This window comes from Tympanuchus pallidicinctus, unplaced genomic scaffold (genome assembly GCF_026119805.1).
Source record: "Tympanuchus pallidicinctus isolate F22 unplaced genomic scaffold, pur_lepc_1.0 scaffold4, whole genome shotgun sequence".
NCBI classification, from domain to species: domain Eukaryota; kingdom Metazoa; phylum Chordata; class Aves; order Galliformes; family Phasianidae; genus Tympanuchus; species Tympanuchus pallidicinctus.
This window is the reverse complement of record NW_026294758.1, coordinates 31730502-31754281: the sequence shown is the minus strand read 5'-3', so window position 1 is coordinate 31754281 and position 23780 is coordinate 31730502. Positions and strand designations below refer to the sequence as shown.

At 42.4% G+C, this 23780-nt stretch overlaps 1 protein-coding gene and 1 long non-coding RNA gene across 7 annotated transcripts in view; both read left to right on the top strand.

The window, feature by feature from the left end:
- The window catches only part of LOC128089633 (uncharacterized), a 271376-nt gene that overhangs the window by 33719 nt on the left and 213877 nt on the right, over positions 1–23780 (top strand). The window lies entirely within an intron of this gene.
- SEMA4D (semaphorin 4D) overlaps positions 9068–23780 on the top strand; it is a 98360-nt gene continuing 83647 nt past the window's right edge. For 3 of the 6 annotated variants that reach the window (XM_052701159.1, XM_052701154.1, XM_052701157.1), the window contains exon 1: positions 9068–9180. The gene's annotated coding sequence lies outside the window, so the exon portion shown is untranslated. The remainder of the gene's footprint in view (positions 9181–23780) is intronic. The other 3 variants (XM_052701156.1, XM_052701160.1, XM_052701155.1) reach the window with 3 other exon arrangements.

Sequence of the window (23780 nt, the reverse complement as noted above, 5' to 3'; positions counted from 1 at the left end):
TAAAACCCTAGAAAGTCAGGGAGCTATTTTATAATTCCTCTTAGTTAAAGAATTTTCTTTACCTTTCATCAGTGCAAAAGTGTATTTTATATATGAGAAACATATAAATAACAGGCCTAGCTGAGTCATTGTAATTTTCTAAATTTTTATCTGAGACTTTATGGTCTTCCTCTTTTTTTTTTATTTTTATTTTTTTTTTCCCCATGGCTTTCTGTTAGTAGATATGCTTTCTTTCTACTAGATTTTTTTTTTCCTCCACTTACTTTCACTCCTAAAGCCAAAACAGAGACAATTATCATCTTATAATGTCCTTAGTATTAATTTGTTGACATTTTTCTCAGCTTTTTTTCTCTTAGCTTAAAATAATAAGAAATTTAAAGCAATAGCCAAAAAGAAAAAAAAAAAAAGAAAAAAAAAGAGTAAATATTATGACACTACCACTCTTGGGTGATCATTGAGACAAATGCAGGTAATACTATCAGCATCAGAGCACAATCCAAACCAGGAGCATTCTTGAGGCTTCCATTCTGGCAAACTTGCCAAAAGGTGCAGCTTACTGGCGACAGCAGGACGAGAGATACAGCTGTGTGGCTGGTATCAGCTTGTATGTACCACTGAGGGAATCGAGAGTGAGGGGTGAAAATCAGTGCCAGCTGACAGACTGGGTGACAGCTGACAGTTTTGATGTTGACCACTGGCAAATTTCCACGATCACATAAAAAAATTCCAAACTTGTTTGACAATAAGACTTTTGATAACTCTTCTCCTTCTAAGGAAGGATGTTTTAGACACCTTAGATGCACTTTTTTTGCACTGGCCAGATTGCTCAGTGCACATGAAATGCAGTAACCGAAAGCCTTTGTGCTTATTTCCTTTGCAGGAATAGGACAGATAAAAATTTTGACATTCTGCAATTTTACTCACTTAGACTGTTATGTGAGGCAAAGAAAAGCTAAAAAACGTTCCTATCTTCTGCATCCTAACGCGATTCTTTTATGGCTTTATAAGTCTCTTGTCAAAGACTATTTTTGATCCCTTCTACTCTTTTATTTTCTTTCATTTTCTTTCTTTCTTTATTTTCCATTTCTCTTTTTCTGGAACAGAGCTGTGCCAAGATTTTTTTGTTAGCTGCAAATTACACATACCATCTTAGAAAGTCCCACTCATTCCTGAACTCTGTGTCCTCTTATTTAATTTATAATAGTGAGGCAACTGGATCTTTCACCATTATTCTCTATATGAAGTAACAGAAATCTAATAGGAGCAACTGGTGGAAAGCAAAACCTTATTGTAAGTTGGGAAATAAACATCCCTGTAATATCATCAGTGAAGATTTAGTATAGCAAAGGTGTGGTTATTAGAGCATCTTAGATTAGGCAGCAAATGACATCAGGTTTTTGCATTCTCTTGGAATGAGAAGCATAGGGGATGCCAACACAGAGGAAATGAAGAGGATGTGGAAAGAGAGAATAGGAGTTTGCTTTCACATTTCGCTCATGGTGTATTGCTGACTGTATTGTACGCATTGCTGACTTCCGTTTTGCAGGTTTTGGCAAACACTTTGCTCACCACGCAGTAGAGATAACAGGCCTGTGGTAGAAATTTTTACATTCTAGTTAGCCACCAGGCAAATCCCTGATAATTCCATTTCTTAATTTCTTTCTGTGAACTGTGATATGAAGTTACTAATTTATAGAAGTGATTGTGAAAAATAGAATCAGAGAATCATAGAATCAACAAGGTTGGAAAAGACCTAAAAGATCACCCAGGCCAACCGTTCACCTATTCCCAATAGCTCCTATTAAACCATGTCCCTCAACACAACATCCAGTCTTTCCTTGAACACCCCCAGGGTCGGTGATTCCACCACCTCCCTGGGCAGTCCATTCCAGTGCCTGACCACCCTTTCTGAAAAGTAATACTTCCTCATGTCCAGCCTGAATCTCCCCTGCCGTAGCTTGAAACCATTCCCCCTGGTCCCATCACTAATGACATGAGACAAGAGGCTGAGCCCCAGCTCACTACAACCTCCCTTCAGGAAGTTATAGAGAGCAATGAGGTCTCCCCTGAGCCTCCTCTTCTCCAGGCTGAACATTCCCAGCTCCTTCAGCCTCTCCTCATATGGCCTGTGTTCCAGACCCCTCACCAGCTTTGTTGTGCTCCTTTGAACATGTTACAGGGCCTCAATATCTTTCTTGCAGTGAGGGGCCCAAAACTGGACACAGTACTCGAGGTGCGGCCTCACTAGTGCTGAATATAGGGGAAATATAAGCAAAATATAAGCAAATCATAAAATATTATTAATAATGCAAGCAATAAAAATTGTCTTGTGCAAGAATACTGAAAACTTAGTGTAAAATCTACCTTGATGCACTGCTGTCATGCCTTATATTTGCTCTTTGTGTGCTAAAAATGGAGTCTGTTATTTCTCCAGCATCATACTTCTTCATGACTAGCACAGTTGAGCCACCCCCATAGTTTAATAGGCACTGCTAACACCTTCTATATTGTTTTTCTCATTAATAAACACATCATGCCTCCCTCCACTAGCCCATGCACTTTTCCCACTATGTATAGAAGATAAAGTGCCTTTTATCATCCATTTATCATCCCCACTGGGCACTCATGTTGATCCTGCTTCTTTCAATGCCACACTCATCACTTAAGGTGAGAATCTTCCTTTTGTACCCCTAATTGTAACTTGGCTGAACTAGCTGCTTAAGTAAGAATTAAAGATTCAAAGTGTGAACACTGATACATGAAAACTGTTATTTGTTTTAGCTGTTGCTATTTTGTCTGTGAGCAAAGCATGTTGGTAATACATCTTGCTAGTCAGTGCTCCTCATAAATTAGGAACTTCTACACAGAATCAGAGCGAGGGGAATTCCTATAATCTTTGCAGCTTTTTGCTAAAACCAGTCTATTCCCCATCCCTTCAGCAAACTTTGCAGGCTTTTGCAGCCAAACTTCATGGAGACTACCCTTTGGCTAGACACTGGCAGCTTAGTTTCACCAGATTAGGAAGTAAAGAGATTTTATTCTTGCTGATTAGGAAGTAAAGAGATGAAAAAAGAAATTATTCTCTGTGGTCTGTACTCTTGGCCACTATACTCATGAAAAGAGGACAAAGACACCTTCCTCAGCTATGCAGTCCAATCACATACTTCCTCTGCAGCACACAGTCTAATGCAGATGCCTGTACAACACATACTTTTCCCTCCTCTCCTTCTGTCTTAGACATAGAAGAAGACACATGGTAAATACAGAGATAGTTTTTAAACCTTGGAGTGTATAGTCTACATAATTGCTGTGTTTATCCGTAATGACACAGGAAGTTTTTAGGGAAAAAAACAAACAAACAAACGCCCACAAACAAACAAAAAACAACAATCCACAGTGTCAGGAGATAATGCCCCTTGACCATTACAATTTAGTTCCACTGCCTCTGTAATTCCAAAACTGAGTGGTAGTGCATTTTCTCTGCCTGATGGGGAAGATGGAGATGTAGAAGTTCAAGGTTTTATCTGTCTATGGATCTTTACTGACTTACTCTATAATCCTGCATAAATCACTTCAAGTTCTTGTGTATCATCCTCCTTGCTACGACAAAGACATTTTCCTATTCTGCAAATAATTTTACTCCTGTATCACCATTAGTTTGATAGTGTTAGTATTAAGCAGCATGAATGTACTAGACAGTGTTTGTGTGCTTCTGAGTGCCTTTGGTATGGCTATTTCTTCTGTATAGGGTTTCCAAAATTGTTTCTATTGTCATTACTATAAAACACATTTAAAATCAATACTTTCATCAATCTATTTTTCCAAGACTATTATTAAAAACTTTTTTGTATATTTTTCTTTTTAGGAATGCATATTATTTTTCCCCAGCAATGATAGATACCAATGAAAAATCATCTGAAAAGTCACAAAATCATAGCTATCTAGCTATAAAACAGTCTAGCTGAACATCGTTTAGAACTGTTAACATACTCACATGCTCTCAACTCAATTATTTATTCTTTTATCCTCTCACCCTTTATTCTGCTGCTGATCTATTCAGTGCATTATATCTTAGTCTTCAAACTTCCCTGTCCTGACTAAATACCTATCATCTGTTCACTCACACACTCTTGAATTTCTCAGTCCCACCTTCAGACCCAGCTTCCTGGACAGCTCCTGTCTGCCTTCATACCTTGCTCTTCTCCTGCTCTGCAACTTGTTTCTTTCTGAGGTTAATTAAGGACTTAAAGAGTAGTCTGTTGCTAAAGCTTTCTTTAACTTTTCCTTTATATATATATGTATTTCCCAGCACAGCTTTGGTACAGTTTACCTAGGTTTTGAACGCCTCTGTGCATATGCCCCTGAATGTGATTTCAGAATTGGGTATACTGTGATTGAGGCACTCATTACACATTACTATTTCATTGCATATATTATATGTTCTTTTGAAGATTATTATGCTGATAATGGAGTCTTTAAGAAGTATGTTTCATGTATCATGTATCATGTTTCAAGTATCATTCATTTGTAATGCTGATTATAAAGTTGCTGTGGACATTCCTCAATAGTTACTCATTACATGATCCTATTGCAGCAGTATGTATTATTTGAAGAATGATATCATTTTTAGCAAAACAAATCCAGTTATAGTAACTGTGAGGATAAATGACTTTAGCCGTACTCTACCAGTTCACGTACAAACCAGACCAATGTTACAGAGCTCTGGAAAACTTCCCAGACTGAAAACAGCACGTCTGAGGGTCATTCGTTTTCAAAAACTGTGAAAGATGTTACTTGTAACAGGAACTGATGGGAATTTTCAGTGGTGCCATTTTTGTTACTTGCTTTGTGCTTCTAACCGCTACTGTTACAGCATTTTCAATGTCTTAATATTGCAGGTATTGCAGCTGACTTGAAGGGAGACCCTGAACCCTACTGGAGATACTCCTATTTGCATAAAGTCCAGACACCAATCCTTGTTTTCCCTCTAACCCTTAGATCTGGCAGAAGTATCAAAATACTATTTTTTACTTACTTTTACTGAGACTGGAGACTGAAAACAATGCTATTCAATGAATAGTATGATTTGTAAAGGTGGTGAGATCTAGCTTAGGTATGCAAAGCAAAAGCAATGGGCTTTCTGCCTGGCTGCTGGACTTCACTCCAGCTCCTAGATGCTGCTCTGGGCTTTGGGCAGGTCATACAAACTATAAGTTCCCTGAGAATGCCTGGCAAACTCCTGCGATTTTCCTCATCTATTCCAAAAACTGCCTGGAATTTCTACCATGCAAAAGAAATTAAGAAACATTGTTTCTTCCCTTAGAACATCATGTCATAGCTATGTCCCTAAGAAGTTTCTTAGCATTACCTACACCAGGAAGGTTTCACTGCTGTAAGTTCTCCACCTACAGAGGAGAATTTGGACATCAGGGATGCCTGGCAGAGCCAAAAGAGGACTGTGCAGAACGGATTGCAAGTGTGCTGAATTTTCTTAGATTTAATGGCTACCAAGTTTCTCAGCACCAATAGAAGTTAAGTTAAAAACAGGAGCCAGCCCAATCAAGGTAAAGCAGTGCCCTTTGAGGATACTAGATACCAGAAGGATAAAAGAAATAATAACTTTTTGGAGTTTGGATTATCGATTGAATGTGAACCCAAATACAACACCCCAACCTTGCCAGTAGAAAACTGCATGGCAAGAGTTATAATTTGGTACATGATTTGAGGGCAGTTAGTAGAACTGTTGAAGATATACACCTAGTGGTGGCAAATCCATACACTTCATTAAACAAGTTAAGGAATGATAGGTGGGGTTTACCACTCTGGATTTGAAGAATGGCTTTTTCTGCCTGGTTTTGCCAAAGAAAGTCTCCTTTGAGTAGGAAAACCCCAATATGGGGAGAAAAGACTCAGTTAAGCTGGACAGTGTTATCCAGGGTTGTAAGAACAGCCCAACGGTTTTTGAAAACCAGTCAGCTAGTGAGCCCAAGTTTTGGGTTCCTCCATCCCAAAGCAGAAATTTACTGCAGTACATGGATGCCACAGTAACAAAAGAGGACTGTGTAGAACGGACTGTGAGTGTGCTGAATTTTCTTGGTTTGAATGCTTATCAAAGTTCTCAACAGAAAGCCCAATTGACCAAAGAGAACTTGGAACAGAATGGAAGGAAGCAATATGCCAAATGCCCAGAACGTTGACACAAAGCTGCCTCTGAGCCAGCAGTGTGTGACTGCTTGGAGACTGTCTATGGCAGTTGGCCACATTTAAAGGAGGAACCGTTGGCAATGCTGAGGATTTCTGGATTCATTGACAGAAGCAGTTCTGTGAGACAAAGAAACTGTAAGGCAAGTTTATGCAGTAGCTACTACTGACAAAGTAATCAAAGCAAAACCATTATCTGTGGGGGCTTTCACCCAAAAGGCTGAAATAATTACCTTGACAAAAGTCTTAAATAAATAGACAGATTTTAAGTTTGCATTTGGGGTGGTACACAGTCATAGTACTATCCGGAAAGAATGAAGATTGCTGACAAACAAGGAAAACAAATTCTTACAATGTAAATCTACCAAAGAGCATGGCCATTATACACTGTAAAAGACATCAGAAAGGTAACACTATACAAGAAATTGGAAACAAGATGGTGGGTCGGATGGCAAAACAGTCAGCTGAAGGGAAAGAAATTAGTGAACTGACTTCAATTCCAGACGTTAAGCTTCAGATTTCTGCTTCCTGTGTCAGAACCTGTGAAGTATTCTAGAGAGAACAGGAATCCAATCAATGTTCTAGAATGGAAGAGAGCAAGCTGACAGATGGGTGCATACTCAGATGGATGCACTGTTGTGCCCCTTAGTATCTTATGGCAATTGATTCTAAGGGAACAAAGTGTAACATACTGGAGAGACAGACACTCTTTGTAAGTATTTGAACAAAGCAATTGTACAATCCTAGTACCAGGAAGTGGGTGCAAGTGGGATCTATTGAGAAAGGGAATCAATTGAGAAAGGGCAACAATGGAAAATAGATCAGAATTTTCTAGAAAAGGGGGTTACTGGTACTTACTGATGCTGACAGACACTTCTTAAGGTTGGCAAGAAGCCTTTCCTCAGAAAACAGATAAGGCAAGGGAGGTTTCACAGATATTATTGAACAAAATAATGCCTAGGCTTGGGGTGCCTGACATGATACCAAAGGATAAGGGTACTCATTTTTGTAAACAGGTATAACAACACATTAGGAAGCTCCTGAGAATCAATTGGCAACTACATATCCCTAATAGGTTCTAAGCAAGCAGTCAGGCACAGAAGATGAACCACCTACTTAAACAACAGATAACCCTATGAATAAGAGTCAGGCCTCGGACTCAAGCCAGGGGACTGGATCAGCCAATCCATTATATTAATCCAGGGAATTGGGTATATGTCAAAAATTTTCCAGGTGATCCACTGGAAGAGAAGCGAAATCCTTTAATTGAAAGACCAACAGCTTTCCAAAGTATTGTGAGGTGGTATATTCCCTCTCTCAAGGTTAGTGAATTGGAGAAGGTGGTTGTCAATATTTTGGCCACCATGGAACAAAGAAAGAATGCAACTGTAAAAGCCCTAGAAAATCTGCAAGTAGAAGTTTAGTCCCTAAGCAAGACAGTGGTACAGAACCAACAAGCCCTAAACGTATTAGCAGCTAAAGGAGTTGTACGTGCACTAATTAATTCTCATTGTTATGCCTATATCAATAAAGAAAAAGAGGTAGAAATGGATATACAAGCAAGAAAAGAGCAGCCTATTACATCAGCTGGACCAGAATGATACTTTATTTGGGTTTACAGACACATGGAATAAACTCACTAGCTGGGTCACTAAATTTACTTGGCTAAAGCAACTGTTTGTAGCATGGTAATACTAATTATCTTTGTAGTGTTAACTTGCATACTTGTACAGTACTCTCTCTGGTGCTGTTGGAAAGGCCTAGACAATTATGCCACCTGGAAGAGACATTGATGAACCACCAGGTGGAAACAGTTAAATACTTCAAGAATGGACAGTGGACTACTGCAGGCAAAAGGCCTAGGATATTGAAAAGGAGGGGACTGAATCATGTGAACAGCTCTTCTATATTTTGAGAACAGCCTTTTGCATAACTTGAGCAGATATAAACTGAAGGATGGAGGCTTGTATAAAGTTCAGGAAAGAAAGTAAGTTCAAGAACAGAATGCAGAGGAGGCTGTGGAGCTTATTGTCAAGTGAAGGTAAGAAAGTAGAATAGATGTCCTGTTGTTGAAGATAAGATGGCAAAACAGATGCTTCTGCTCAACATAACATCAGTGGGAGCTAGTTTGGGCTATGTCGATGCCTTTTAACAGTTGGAAATTTACAGTGAAAATGACTTCATCCTTCATCCCATGACCACCATAGAAGTTAGTTATTTCTTGAAATTTCTGCCCATGTCTGTGGAATGTAATGAATATGTATGTATATGTTAGACCTTTAAATATGTAGTCACTGCTTCCCTCAGTGTGTATGCTGGTGGAGTGATCACCATGAACCCAGCACTGTAATAAAAGGAATATCTGCTTGACATAACTCACTGGAGTTACTTTGTTGTTTTCTTGGCTTCACTAGGCCGCCATTCAATGTGGTTGTGCTGAGTGTTGGTGTGACGACAGCCCAGGGCCCAAGTAAAACCACCACCTGGGAAAGGCAATGAGACAGTGGGAGGAAGTGGCTTTTGCTGTGTAAGGCATGCAATGATCATGGCGCTGTCAACAGCCTTGAAATATCTCAACGGCCAGGTCTTGCCGTGCATGAAAACTTTCTTTCTCGTAAATTACCAAAGCAGCCTTGTGCTTTTAAGAGACTTCATTTCCTGAGTAACACCGTTCTGATGGTGTTTCTCAAACACATACAGCAGGGGAAGCTACAGCTCCACCCGCCATAGCGAAAGGCGACCCCAACTTCATTCCACGCGGCGCAGGGCCCTCCCCCTCCCCCTCCCCCCTCCCCCTCCCCTTCCCCTTCCCCTTCCCCTTCTCCTCCTCCTTCTCCTCCTCCTCCTCCTCCTCCTCCTCCCCCCCATTCTCCCCCGCTCATCCCCGTCCCGCCCCTTCCCCACCCGGAGCGGGAGGAGGGCTCCTAGTAGGAGGCGCCGAGGCGGGCGGGGGCCGGGTGAGGTACCTTTCCGCCGCAGGTAGGTGCGCGGTTGGGCTGAGGGACGGGCCGGGGGGGCGGAGGCAGTGTCGCAGGCAGGGGCCGGAGCAAAGCGATCGCGCCGCCGCCGGGCTGCGCCGCGCTTCGCTTCTCCTCTCCCCGCGGCCCTGCGCCTCCAAGGTGGGTGTCTCGGCCTGGCGGGCGGGCGGGATCGCGACGCCCCGGTACCTGCGGAGCGTTCCCGGAGCACGACGGGACGCGTGCAGGCGTGGAGCTGGGAAGGTTGGGAGCGGTCATGGGCCGTGGCCGTGTGCCCTGCTTGTGGGCCTGCGGGCAGGCACTGCACCTGCTGCTGCAGCGGCGCTGAAGAGCACGGGGATCGAGGCGCGGCCGGCCTGCGGAGCTCCCCCGCCCACCCCTGCCGCGTGTCGGCCTGGCGGAGGGTCCTGCAGGTCAGCAGCTCGCTCCTTATTACGCGTGGCGCTGGCCGTGGGAACCGGCCGTGTGTATGTGAACGGCTCTTACGTGTTGCTCTATTTCTCAGCTGTCAGGAGGGTTCAAATCAGGTTTGAATCGAGGTGCTGAGTGTGCATGGGTGTGATGGGTACAATTGACGTCGGGACTTCCTGTCTGTATATCACTACCCGTCCCTGCAGGTTTTAAGTGGAGCTGTAGGGCTATGGGCTTTTGGGCAGGACGTGTTTATGAGTGTATGAAGACCTAGAGCACAGAGTTCTGAGTGTGAGAGATGGAGCAGGCCCTGTGATGCCCTTGTTTCTTCTCTGTGGCAGCTGCCAGAAGAACAGGAGCTTGGCAACTGTTCTGTAGCTTGGAAGGCTTTTCCTATATGTGCTTCTGGTCTGAGGCAGAAAGAGGTTCCCGCATTACAACTTGTTTTTGTTTCTGCCAGATGCTTTTAGCTCAGCGGCCATCTCTGAGCTCTTGTACCCCATCATTTCTGGTGGGCTCTGGATATCAGTGCAGCAGTCAGGTCCATCATATTCAGGGGCATTTTTTAGACAGTCCAGGTGTTGTGCAGTTGGCCCTGTTCTGCTAACGGGGTTGAGCAGTGAGGAAGCAGGTTTCTGTATGTACGCTGGCTGTGAGGAGGGAGCTGGTTGTGCACATGCAGGTAAGGCCTGTCTCCAGTGGACTGCTCCGGGAAAGCTATCATTCTGCATACCTTGCAGTGCTCAGGGAGCTGCAGAGGGGCTGGTGAATGCACTGTGCCCTCAGCCCCATTGAAATCAGGCTGCTCTAGGTTGTTTTTTGTTTGTTTTTTTTTCTCAAAAAAGAAACAGAAGCCATTGTATCTGGTGACGGCTGTGACTGCGCCTTCCACAGTGAATTAAGCATTTGAGATCAGTGTTTATTGAGAATGGGTTTGTTTCAGGGCTGGCAAACTGTCTCATAGCTGTTCTGGACAGTGTAGGTAGAGGTGTGCTTGGAAATGGCCACGAAAGGCTGTGCTATGCTGCCTTCTCTGCTGGTGTTATGATTCAGTACTCTTACCTCCCACAGAGTAAACAGCTACTGTCTTAAACCTTCTGTCAGTAGGACTGCATGGCTGCAACCGTGTGACACCAAATATTGTGGCTTTACACTTCCAGACAACAGGACTTTCTATTTTTCATGGCCAGTCCTCTCTGAAGTTGGACTTGATGATCCTTATGGGTCCCTTCCAACTCAGGATATTCTGTAATGCTATAATATGGGTCCCATGAGGATGAAGGGGAAATACGGTGCCTTCTGCTTTCTAATGGCTGCCTCCTGGGCAGCTGAAGTATGGTGTGGTGGCTACGCGTGGCCCTCTGTGGGTATAAAAGGAACTGTGGGGAAGTCTGCAGCCTCATGGCTTCACAACCAGGTTGCTTGACTGTTCCATGTGGAGCTGCAGTTGGAGCAGTTCTATCTCAGATGCGCAAAAGTTAATTTCTGACCTGGACTGCTATCCTTGGATTCAGTTTTTCCTTCTGACATCTATTTTGCAAGGGTAAATGGTGGTGTTTTGCTCTGCTTCTGAGGGTATCTTCCAGAGCTGGGATCTTCACAGGCAGTAATTATGACAGGAAAGCTCCCAAGTTTTGTATTATTTTTGTACTCTTCAGATGTTTTCTTTGAGTTTTTAATTGTCTTCAGGAAAAATAGGAGCTCATGACACTGATGCTGGAAGATGGTTTTTGTAAATTTTAAGAAAATAAAACATTTCCCATCAGTGTTCACAGATGAATCTTATTTTATTTTAGTATATACATGTAAATTCCTTTGCTGGTAGTTACAGAGTTGAGATCCTTCTTGATGCAGTGTTGTTGCATGCTTTGTAGCTGTTCTTTGTTGTGCCTGATGCTATGCGTTACCCTTAGTTAACTGAAAGGGAATGTGGCTGTCCATTTGGGTATCTGGAGGTATGTGTGGAGCTGATGGCACCTCTGGCTGCTGTATCTGGTTGTTCTCTCTCTGGAGTTCTGCCTCTCGGCTTTCTCCCTGTCTGTATCTTTGATGATGATCAAGTGTGTCAAGGCAGACAGTGGATGTTCACTAAGAAGCATGGGAAAGTCCTGCTGGTCTCACTAGGTCCGGTGCTCAGGGATGGGTAGATGAAGAACTGCCTGTTGGCATCAATATGCACAGAGCCTTGTGAGGCCCAGGGATACTGCTGTGGCTTCCATGCAGAGGGTTCTCCTGCCCTGCGAAGTGCAGCAGGCAGAGCTGGGAGCAGGACCAGACTTATGGAAATGGCATGAATACATAAGTAATACATAAGTAGGAAGTTGCTTTGATCCTGTTAGGTTTTTTTTTTTTTTTTTTAATGAGGGAATGGTGAGAGAAGTAAAGGGTGTTGGCAGTGCTGTGGTTACAGTAAGTGTGTTAAAGCATGAAACAGCAGTACTTATGTACTTACAGTACATACAGAGAAACAAAACAGGTGGCAAATTAACGGAAACTTGAACTGTAGCTGTGAGGATGCAAGAAACTGTTCTGAGGACAATAAATGAAGATAACTGTGGCTCATGTATTGAGTTCTCAAGTTTTGTTAGTGATGCAGAATCTTGCATCTTGCTGTCTACCTCCTCTTCCACGGTTCCTTTCCCTCTGTTCATGTGCAACACTGAACTCATTATCCAGTAGGCATTTTCTGCATTGATCCTCTTAAAAAATTAGTATTAGCCTGTATATGAGGGAGGCCAAAGAGGATTGAACGTTGTGTTGTAGAACCAGTGTGGCCTCTCAGCGAGGATGGGTGGTCTGTGTTTGGCTCTCAGTCCTGTAGCATGGTGTGGGTTGGTGGGAAGGAAGGTGATGGCTCGCCATCGGTGTGCCCCTACACGCCACTGTGCTTACTTACCTAGCAGATCCCTTATTGGTGGAGCACGTTCAGGGAGGTGACTGGGAAATATTTGGGGTTGGTAGACTGGGAGCAGGAAAGCAGTGCCTTGGCAAGCCCCAGGTTCCATGCTGGGGCTGCTGTAGTGCCGAGAGGTGAGAAGAAGCCTTCCTGTCCCTGTGTCACTGCCCACTGCGTGGTTATCAGGGTGGGATGAGAACATGAAAAGTGATTACAGTTCCTGCTTTGTTTGGGAGTAGTTTTCAGGGGCAGGCTTTAGCTGTACTTTTTTTGAGTCTTTCCTCCTTCCCTTGATATAAAGCAGGCGTTATTCTTGCTTCAAAATGATTACTTTATATATATATATATATATATATACATACATACACGCTTAGTTGTGCTTGATTTATGTATTTATTTCATAAACATATGATACCCTATGAACTTTGTCATTGTCTATACAAAGGAACATGCTGAAAAACGGAGAGTAACTTTTTTTTTTTTTTTTTTTTTAGCACGTCTTTGTTCTCATTTGCACTGGAAGAGATAGTGTATTACAGTTGGTTGTTACTGGAAGAACAATATGGGGTGTAGGCAGCAGACTTAGAGACATGAAAGGTCTTGGGTTTATGCTTGAGTTCTCTCCTTTCAGATTTAATAGATTTGGAGGGGAATGGAGCCATCCACACTTCTTTTTGTAAAGAAGCATCCCATGACTTTGCCTTGAACCAAGTCCACAGGCTGTGCTTAGGTGTGCGTAGGTTTGTGCGTAGGTTTGCAAAGCCCCCAAGCTGAAAGCATTTCAGGAGGAGCTGGCTGTTTCTTGCAGAGCTTAGAACTGTTTTATCCTGTTGGAGATATATATGAGGGCTCAGGAGTTTGGGGACTTGTTTCTGTCCAGCATGGTGTTGTAACCCATAATCACAGGAAGAACAAACCTTCTGTGCCAGGAGTGCATGTGGATATAGCACTGCTCAGTTTTTGGGACCTCTGATTACTTAATCTGGAATGATGAGAACACGTGTCAGTACTACATTTTTAAGATACCCTTCCATATCCTTACCTTATCTGTAGGTGTCTGTGTGCAATTCAGAAACTACTTATTGGATCACATGCGAGAACAAAGCTCCAATTGTTCAGATGAGCAGAGCACATGATGAGGCCAGATGAGTTTTCTGGGTTCCCCTTGGGCCTGCTCACTTAGATGCCAGGGGGGTAGGGATTGTGGCAGGAGAAGTTCTTCTCTATGTGCAGGTGATATGGCTGGAAGAGGGATGGGAGTGCAGGCATGCTTTTGGACATTGAGCCTTTTTCCAGTTTAATTGAATATGGCATTTACTGTGCTTCTCTGTAAGCACCAGCTTGGATTTCCTTAGTAACCTCTGTAATTGTTGCCAGACGTTGTATTGTGGGTGGTGAGAGCCATTTCTGTCTAAGTCTGTGTTTAATTTCGGTGCAACAAGGAGTGTCTGCAGTGCATCTAAAGATGGAGGGGCTGCTGCAGGCAGGAGTTAGCTGTGGGTGGCTCCCACCCTGCACAGGATCTGTGCAGCTGCAGACATCCTGTCTTCCCTGAAGCCCTGCAGTAACAATGCTGAGATGGTGGATCAGAGATGCTCTGGTGTGCCATTGTGGATGTGGAAATTGCTGGAGTGATGCTGTGCTGGTAAAGATCCCTTCTCTCACACACTTGTTTGTTGGGTTTTTTTGTTTGTTTTTTTAATCAAAAAAGGCATAAAATGGCTGAGGCAAAATATTATGCATTCTGGTTTTGAGTTAGCAGTGGTGTGATTATGAAGGGTTTGTTAAGTATGTGAATGTATGCACACACAGATCACCCTCCTTATTTGTTCTTCAGATCTACTCTACTTGAAGGATCCATCTGTCAGAAAATGAATTGTCCATCACAGCTGCGAGCGTAAAGAAAATTAACGCCACTGATAAAAGTGGTTTAGAAAAAAAAAATTAGTCACTGAAAAGTATCTGTTCTTTGATCAGGAGTGTGAATTACATTATTTTTCCTGTTCAAATCTGGTCTTATTTTGGTGATAGAGAATGTTTATCTTTCTCTTTTTGAAATTATTAGAGTTGTTAAAAATCTGCTACTGCAAGTCCAGGTGCTTACCTCAACTGAGATAAATTCACTCTTCAGTTGAATCTGATTGCAGTTTTACTTTAAGTGTCATTGGAATTGATAAACTGCTTTGAAAGGTCATCCTGATTATCTGCTAGGTAAGTGAGGCACGTAAGAGCCTTTTCATTTCACTTCCTTTGCACAGGAATTCGTTTTGAGGGATTCTGTGATAAATATGTAAGACAGGCGTAAGAGATTTCCTCTGTGCAATTCTATCTCCCAAAAGAATTAAACAATACTGAAGAAAACCCTATCCATATGTGTACATTTACAACATATTAGCTGTTTAAGATATTTGACTAGGTATTCAACCAGGAGTTAATGCTACTGAAATAAACATATTTTTTCAAACACTCAAAAGAAGTAACAGTGTATTTTGATTCTCACATATTTAATGTGTTTGAGGAATTCATCGTTTAATTGGTGAGTTTGTATGAAATAAATCTCTGACTCATATAATACACAGTATGTGAATTAAATACCTATATTTAAAGCTTGAATTAGTGTTTGCCTGCAGTATGGAGATATCGATATGTAAATATTTTCAAATGGTTGATTTCTTTTTCTCTTCTCCTCCCTCCCTAAAGATTTTAAAGAACTTTTCTTTCCTGCTTTAGTACTGACAATTGCCAGGGGAAAACAGTAACCATTATTCAGAGCCTGTCTTCTGTTCTTTAATTTACTTTTTGGCTTTTATATGAGTTCTGTTCCTGTCACTGCATGTTTGCCTTTGTTTTTCTTCATAGCTATGCCTTCATTATTAAGAATAGGATGGAAATGTGTTGTACTTCAGTAGTGTTAGCAACAGTTTTTTAGTACATTATGGAAAAAACCTTTTGTCCAGGTGAGGTGTCTGATAGGCTGGGGTTTGCGATGAGTGTTGTGTGCACTGGGGATCTGCGTGCTGTTGAGAAGCAGTGGTGCGGGGGGTGGGTCAGGGCACATTGGGGAAGGGGTGAATGCAGGAGGACGCTGGGTCAGCAGTAGCAGTTAATGTTTGCTGGCAGGAGGTGAAGCTAGTCAGCTGCACTAATTTCTGCACAACAAATGGGCTCTGGGAGTCAGAGGTGTTAACGTGACCCCACATCATGTAACTCTCAGTTGTGATGAGGCTTTGAGGTTCCTGCAGAGAGAGCCTGGACAGCGCGTATCCATGGTGACAGCTGTCATTTATTTATAACCTTTGATTAAAGATACAGAAAGGGAGAACCTTTTAAACATTACAAATGTAGTGCTCTTAAGTAACTATTGTTAAAACTTTTGTTTTAACGATATCCCTTATTTACATTCCTTGGAGTGTGAAAGTTTTATATGGAGTGCAGCTGCCCCTTCCCCATTTGATGGGCCTTGAGATGACATTTTGCAGCAAGCATCATGTTCTGAAGATAACAGTCTGACTTTGATCATAGCTGGGTTTACATCACCAATCCACCAATTTAGTTACTGTTTATTTACATTGTATTTTGCACCAAAATTGTACTTGAAGTCCCTTATGCAAGGAGATTTGTGTCTCTGGTAAAGGTTTGAGGAAAACCACTATTTTTGTGTTGAATAAACTGAGTTCTAATAGGAAGGAACATGAAATAGATCATAAATTACAGTCTCTGAAGTTGTACAGGGATTGCAGTGATGCACAAAAGCTTTGTTAGAGGGGAGAGCTAGCTGTGATTGCCAGAACAGAGGCTGGCTAACAGCATATGCGTTGTGCAGAAGAGCATTTGAACGCCTGGTGCACCTCCCTCCTTGCCCCTCTTACATGTTCTTCAGATTCTTTGTGCTCCACAGCCATGCTGGGGCAGCAATACTCTTCATCTGGGTCAGGTGTTCTCACGTGTAGGGGTCGTGTGCAGCACATCGTGCTTTCTGGAGGTTTCTGGCAGCTGGAATAATTTCTGTTATATTTTTCTGTTTTCTTTTTAATCTTTCCTGCCTCTCACCTGCCTCTGTTTTTCATGCATTCCTGGGAAGATGGAGGAAATACTGAATATGTGAGCGGATTCCAGAGTAATGCTATTGAAAACTGTGCCTTGATTTCAGGACTAGCCAAAAGGGAGCTCTGAAGAGGGATGAAGAAAAGCTCTAATTTTTCTGTGCCTTTGCTTTGGGCCACTGACATTTGGTTTTGCTTCGAACTAGTCCATAGTGATGATACAGGAAGATAAAGGTGGTGACTGGCGCAGTGACTGAACATCACAGACCTAGTGAGCTATTCTGCTAGGACTCTGTGCTGAATTTTTCTCCCATGTCACACCACCTCTTTACTTTTAGCAGGCAGTTCTATAGACACTGGTAAGCCTGGTAGTTGTTGATGGATAGACTAAATGGATGGGGATGAATAGGGGTGCCAAAACAGAATTTAACAGCTGCAGGTAACTGTTTTTTTCCAGATTTCTAAGGCTATGCTGCTTCTCTTGGGACCATGGAGAAGCATTAGTGCTGTTCTTTTCCTCTAGAACCAGCTGCTAAAATTCCTCAAGAAGGCTTTTGTTATTGAAAAACCTGGTTGGTTACTGTGGAAAGTTAATAGAGACTACATAAGAGTTCTGATATGAGGAAGTACCTCTGTCTGTGCTAAGTAATTAGAAAAAGATGATTTTTGATAATATGTTGCCTTGGGCATATGTTTTGGGGTCTAAATCTGCTTTTGAAAGACAGCAGCATACACAAAGCATGCTGGGCATACACTCCTCTTGGTGAAATACTGGCTGGATGGCTCTCCCCAAAGATTTGTGGTCAATGGAGTTATATCCAGTTGGCGGCCGGTCACGAGTGGTGTCCCCTGGGGCCTGGTGCTGGGGCTGCTTCTATTTAACATCCTTACTAATGATCTTGACAAAGGGATTGAGTGCACCCTCAGTAAGTTTGCAGGCGACACCAAGTTGGGAGGGAATGTTGATGTGCCTGAGGGGAGAAAGGCACTGCAGAGGGACCTGGATAGACTGGATCGATGGGCCAAGGTAAACTGCATGAGTTTCAATAGGCCAAGAGTTGGGTCCTGCATTTTGGTCACAACAATCCCAGGCAACCCTACAGGCTTGGGGAGGAATGGCTGGAAAGCTGTCTGATGGAAAGGGACCTTGGTGTACTGATGGACAGTGGGCTTAACATGAGCCAGCAGGGTGCCCAGGTGGCCAGGAAGGCCAGTGGCATCCTGGCTTGTGTCAGGAATGCTGTAGTCAGCAGGACTAGGGAAGTAATTCTGCCCTTATACTTGGCACTGGTGAGGCCCCACCTTGAGTATTGTGTTCAGTTTTGGGCACCTCAGTACAGAAAGGACAGTGAGGTGCTGGAGCAGGTCCAAAGAAGGGTAACAGGGATGCTGAAGGGCTTGTAGAATATGCCCTATGAGGAGTGTCTGAAGGAACTGGGGCTGTTTAGTCTGGGGAAGAGGAGGCTGAGGGAGGGGAGACCTTACTGCTCTCTTCAAATGCCTAAGAGGTGAGTGCAGCGAGAGCAGGGTTGGTCTCTTCTCACTAGTGACAGGTGACAGGGGAGGGGAAACGGCCTCAAGTTGCACCAGGGAAGGTTTAGGTTTGTATCAGGAAAAACTTCTTTTCTGAAAGGTTGTTAGGCACTGGAATAGGTTCCCCAGAGAGGTGATTGAGTCACCATCCCTGGATGTGTTTAAAAACTATTTGGATGTGGTGCTCAGGGACATGATCTAGAGGATTGTTAAGGTAGTATGGTTAGGTTGTGGTTGGACTTGATGATCTTTAAGATCTTTTTCAATCTGAGCGATTCTGTGATGTCAAGACCATACGTCAGACAGATCTTTGGCAGTTATGGCGCTTCCCACCACTCTAGTGAATCAGAGGATGGATTTAGAGTTAATCAGTTGTATTTCTGAGTATCCAGGGAACGAAACCTGTGCAGCTCTGTCTCAGGAAACAGTCAAAGGGTTCCTGCGTGTTGAAATGTGTACCTACTAGTGTTGACAGTTTGGTACCGTATATTATGTTGCATTTCTTATGCTTCCTTTTACAGTATAGGAAAATATGTATTGTGATCTAGTGCATGTTTTATAACTGAACTGCTCATTTAGTAGGACTAAGTATGGTTAGGACTGCAGTAGGACTGAGAGTATGGTTGTTACTAGTCCTAAGAGGACTCAGCTCTGTTTTTTTGTTGCACAGATTTAGATGACGATGCTGTGCTTCACAGTGATTTTGTTTTTTACTTTTTTTGCATTGGAATCATAGAATCACCAAGATTAGAGATCATCTAGTCCAAGTGTTCACCTATCACTAATATTTCCCTACTGAACCATGTCCCCTTAGTTCAACAGCTCCAGTGATGGTGACAGCCACCTCCTTGGGCAGCCTGGTCTTACTTTCTTATTCTATTTTTTTCCTTCCTACCTTTACAGTCACTATTCATTTGCAGTTTTACACATCATCTTACACCATTATCAGCATTTTACACCATTCTGCAGCTCACATGGCTTCTTGTAAAAGTTCCTGCTTAATCTTTAACTGTTTCCTCTCAGGAAAAGTGCTGGTGGTATGGAGAGGAGCATGACTGTGGCTGATGTGTGGAGGAGGGGGTGGGTTGAAGACCTGTGCTGAATGACACTGCTGGGCATCCTCCAGAATCTGACAAAGGGCTCTGCTGAAGGGGACTAGGTTTACAGTGCTTGAGTACTTCCAGATTTTCTGAGTGTCTTGTTGTATTGATATGGTGAGTGTCCTGGTTGCAGGCTGGACAGAGCTAAATCATAGAATGACAAAGCCACATAGTAGCTTGAGTAGGAATGGACTGTACAGATTACCTAATCCAACTGCCTGCCACAGGCAGGACATCTCCAGACTGAGATGCACAAAACCTCATCCAGAGTGGCATTAAGGAGTTGCTCCCTCATGTATAAGTGTCTCTGGTTCAGGGTCTTTATAGATGTTTGGCTTAAAATGTACTGGGTGGACAAGCCTTAAAGTGCTGCTGATGAGTAAGATTTGTAGTAGTGAGATATGATGAGGTGACAGCTTGTTCAGCAGTGACGTAACTATAGGTTGGTGTTCCAGCTGTGCACCACATGAGTTCCTGCATGGGATCACTCTGCTTATGGTGGGGAAGGCAAGATTCAACAGAGCGAAGCTCCTGTTCTCTGAGGTTCACATCCAGTGCTTTTCTTAGGAATCATGGATCTTGGTCACTGGCCAAAGACTTGGCTACTGCGCAGGTGGGGCAGGGAAAGCCTGGTTGGAGCTTCACGTGATCAGTATTCCAGGGAAGTGCTGTCTGACAGGATCCCTGGGACCAGCCAAGTGGAATCTCTGTTATACAAGGAGGAAGGCTTTAGTGTAAGTTGGCTGGAAAATGGGTCCCAGAATTTAGTTACTGACAAAATAAAACCCATCTGAATATGAAATCTCTAGATTTCTTTTGCTGAGCTTTTTCTCATTTTCTGAGGTGCTGTTTTGACAACTATTATTTTTAACTAGTTAAACAATTGCATTTAAGGCTCAAGCAAGCATTAGATCGAGTTACCTTTCCACCTGAATAAAACACTCCACGACTGTATCCAGTTACACCTCTGAAGAGGGCAGTCGTTTGTGTTGTGATTAAACAATGCTTTCAGTAAAAGCTGGAATCACAGATGTTCTTTCTGAGGTAATTTTGTTGTAGTGTTTAATCAACAAAAACCAAGAGCTTGAGGAAAGAAATGCTAATTATTAAACATATTTTTGTGCCTGACTGTACTTCTAACAGTAGCAATCAAGAAAATGTGCATACTGTGATGCTTTTTCCTGGTGTTCAACTATGTTTAATAAACTGGTTTGTTAGTTTGCTTCTGTAACATTCACAGCTAAGATTTTAATTGGTATTTTAGGCTCTTGAAATCCAATTTCATAAGATTTGAAAGCTCCATCTTGAGTGTGTAGGAGCTTTGAAAGTGTTTGCATCTGTAAATTGTTTCATTGCAGTGAGAACAGTGAAAAGTAGACTCCTAGTAATATTGTTTATTTGACATTTCCTCAAAGCCAGACAGAAAGTTATAGAAATGGGGAACTGAGTTGTCCAACAATTAAGCATATTGAAACGTGTTGAGTTTGTTCCATATTATATGTGCACAACTTCATCCCCTTGAATTTTTCATGATCTGAAAATGCACGTGAAGTTAGAAAGGTGCTGCTGCATCTCTGAATTTGTGTGAACTACGATGTTTGGAAAATCTTGGTGATAGAAGCATGCAGATCCTTGGAGCACAGCAGGAACAAATATGTACACTTGAGGCAGACTTGTTCAGAATTGCAAATGTGGTATTGATACTCAAATGTTGTATTTAGTTATCCAGGCATTATGATTATGTTAATTGTTTAAACAGTAACACCTATGAAGTTTCCTTTCTTTGCAGGGGTATACCTTTAGGTGGATTTAAAATTAATCAGATACTGACAGTAAACTCATCAGCATTTCACAGGCCTCTCTTTTTAACACTGGCATACATTAGAATTCTCCTTAGAAGTGAGAAACAATGATGTTTTATTGCTATGAGATTGATACTAATAGGCATCATTGCCTATGTGTCAACATTCACAAAGAAAAAATAGCGAGTTTTGAACTGCTGCATTTCTTTCTAACAGTCAATTTTTGAAAATGCATCAGTGGAACTATTGGTACTGCTGTGAATCAAAATATGTCAGGTGGGTAATGCATGTATTGAAACAAACAGCTTTATTCTTTCCTGGATTGTCTCAAGTGTAAGAATGTGAAGGCCAAAATTGTAACAAAGCCAGATGATTACTTCTGCTCAACTAAAGAAAAAAAAGTGGTAGCTAAAATACAATTTATTTTTAATTCTTTATGTTTCACTTCCTCTTTTTCAAAGCAGTTGATAAAAAGGGGACCTGCTACTTATAAAGATAATTATTTCCAACAGGACTTAGAATTCAGGCCTTAAACTTTAATACTAAACTGCTTTGAAATTGTTTTAATCCAAATTTGGTAGCAAACTGTTTGGAAATTTACATGTGTAAGCAAAGGAGGTACTTCAGTTAATTTTCAGAGACTAGGACATGTAAATTGGGTTGTATACGTAGTATTTCTAATGCCTTGAACAAAGCAGAATTGCATGTAGTGATTGCCTTTGCTTTGCATTCCTAATGCTGCACTGTCCAAGAAAAATATACATATTCATTTGCTGCTTGAAAATTGTGTACAGCAGATAGCCACCCATATTGGCATACACTGTCCAGGCTTGTCACACTGACCCAGCAGCAGGGTGTGTGCAGACAGTGAGAGACACAGTGTGACCTCATAGCAGCTGTGGGTCTGGGCTTGGCAGCAACATCCTTCTACGGGGTTTTGCTCTGTTTGGTGTCATCACTTAAAGAATATAAAACTTTTTATTTCTGATTTCTCAGAGCAAGGATGTCTCCTTCTCTTTTCAAAACTCATTACTTTCAATACCCAGGTGCGCTCTCAGTTGTTTTTCAGATGTTTTTTGAAGAGTCTTAAAGGTTTCTGTGTGTCTTTAACATGGGTTGGACTAACAGTAGTTTAATCTTCTCCACTTGACAGAAACATCAGCTGTTAAAATTTTCATGTGACAGCAAGCTGAGGTTTGCTGCAGTCTCCGAGAGGCCATCGATGAGGTTCTACACAACTTGAAATTTCCATTCCATTGATCTAACAGTAATATGACCACTAAGTAGTTCCTTTTGTGCAGAGGAGGGTTCTGAAGCCTAGGAAAGGATGGTTTGTCATTTCCTTAACTAAGGATTTCAATTTCCTGTAAGTATCCGAAGCCATCAGATTCAGTCATGATTGATTGTTTTACTGCAGCAGAACAGCTGTTGTACTCTGTTAGCATTTAAGGGCCATGCAGTGATTATAGATCAAAACATATGGGAAAGACAGTCCCTTCTGGAGGAAGTTTGTGGCAAGTTTTGAACCAAGAAGCAGGTAAGCCCCACAGGAGGAGCAGCAGTGGAGCTGTAGCAGGTTAAAGGTGAGCTGTCTGGTCTGGCTACATCATGTCGTCAGCTGTTATGGCTTTCCTCTAAATCTTGCTGCAAACATGGATGTGAAAGGCATGAAGTAGAAAAGGGGCTCTGGCTGTTAGTTTGTTAAGAAGGTTACTGATGCGAAGGACAGAAAACTGGCTGTTGCAGAATATCCTGAGCTTGAAGGGACCCTGAAGGATCATTGAGTCCAACTTCTGGCTCCACACAGGATCACCAAAATTCAAACCCTATGTCTGAGAGTGCTGTCAAGATGCTCCTTGAGCTCTAACACTTGGGGCTGTGCCCATTGTCATGAGGAACTTGTCACATGCCCACCACTCTCTGGTGAAGAACCTTTTCCCTAACCCTTAATCTGATCCTCGCTGATGATGCTCTGTGCTGTTCCCCCTGTCATTGTCACAGAGAGCAGAGCTCAGTGCTGCCCCTCCCTCCCTGTGAGAAGCTGCAGCTGCCATGAGGCCTACTCTCAGTCTCACAAACCAAGCGATGAGAATTTATTAGTCATGGATGAAAGGGAACAATTATGGGGTTTAAGCATGTCATGTCTTGCCAGTAAAAGATGATTTTGGTGCCTCTTTTCGAGTGAGGATGTTGAACATCGTGTTCTGATTTTATCTTCCAACTGTGATGCAGAAAAAAGAGTGACCATTTTGAAGGAACATGGTGCAGTTTTTTAGGTGCTGACATTACATCCTAGAATGAAGCTACAGCAGCTGCTGAGACTGGTGCTACTTGGATTCATACAGTCTGTTTCTCGGCATATCTGCAGCAAGTGTACTGATAAATCCTACAAGCATTGGTTTTTCTCTATCTCCCCGAGTTTACTGAGAAGTAGATACCTAATTTTATTTTCTAAGTTGTTTCTGCAGAGAGCTGCTTAAATGTCCTCTGTTGTAAATTCATCCATGATTTGTAAATCTAAGGTAGTTTTATTGGAATCCTGCCTCTGCCACGGCATGAGGACTTGCAAATAGTAATGCATACTATGGTGTGTTACCATGCTACACTGTGATTAAAAAAAAAAAAATTAGAGATAACACAGTTGATTAATGATGGCATGTATGTACTGAGGTATACCACAAGCCTAGTTTATCTCTACAGATGGATTTTCCCTTGATCAGCATGCCAGCTGGGCTAATTGACCCTTGGCAAGTATCTGTATTGATAAGAAACGTCCTGATAGGCGGCTGGTATAGTGGTGTGAAGTGGGCCTGTGG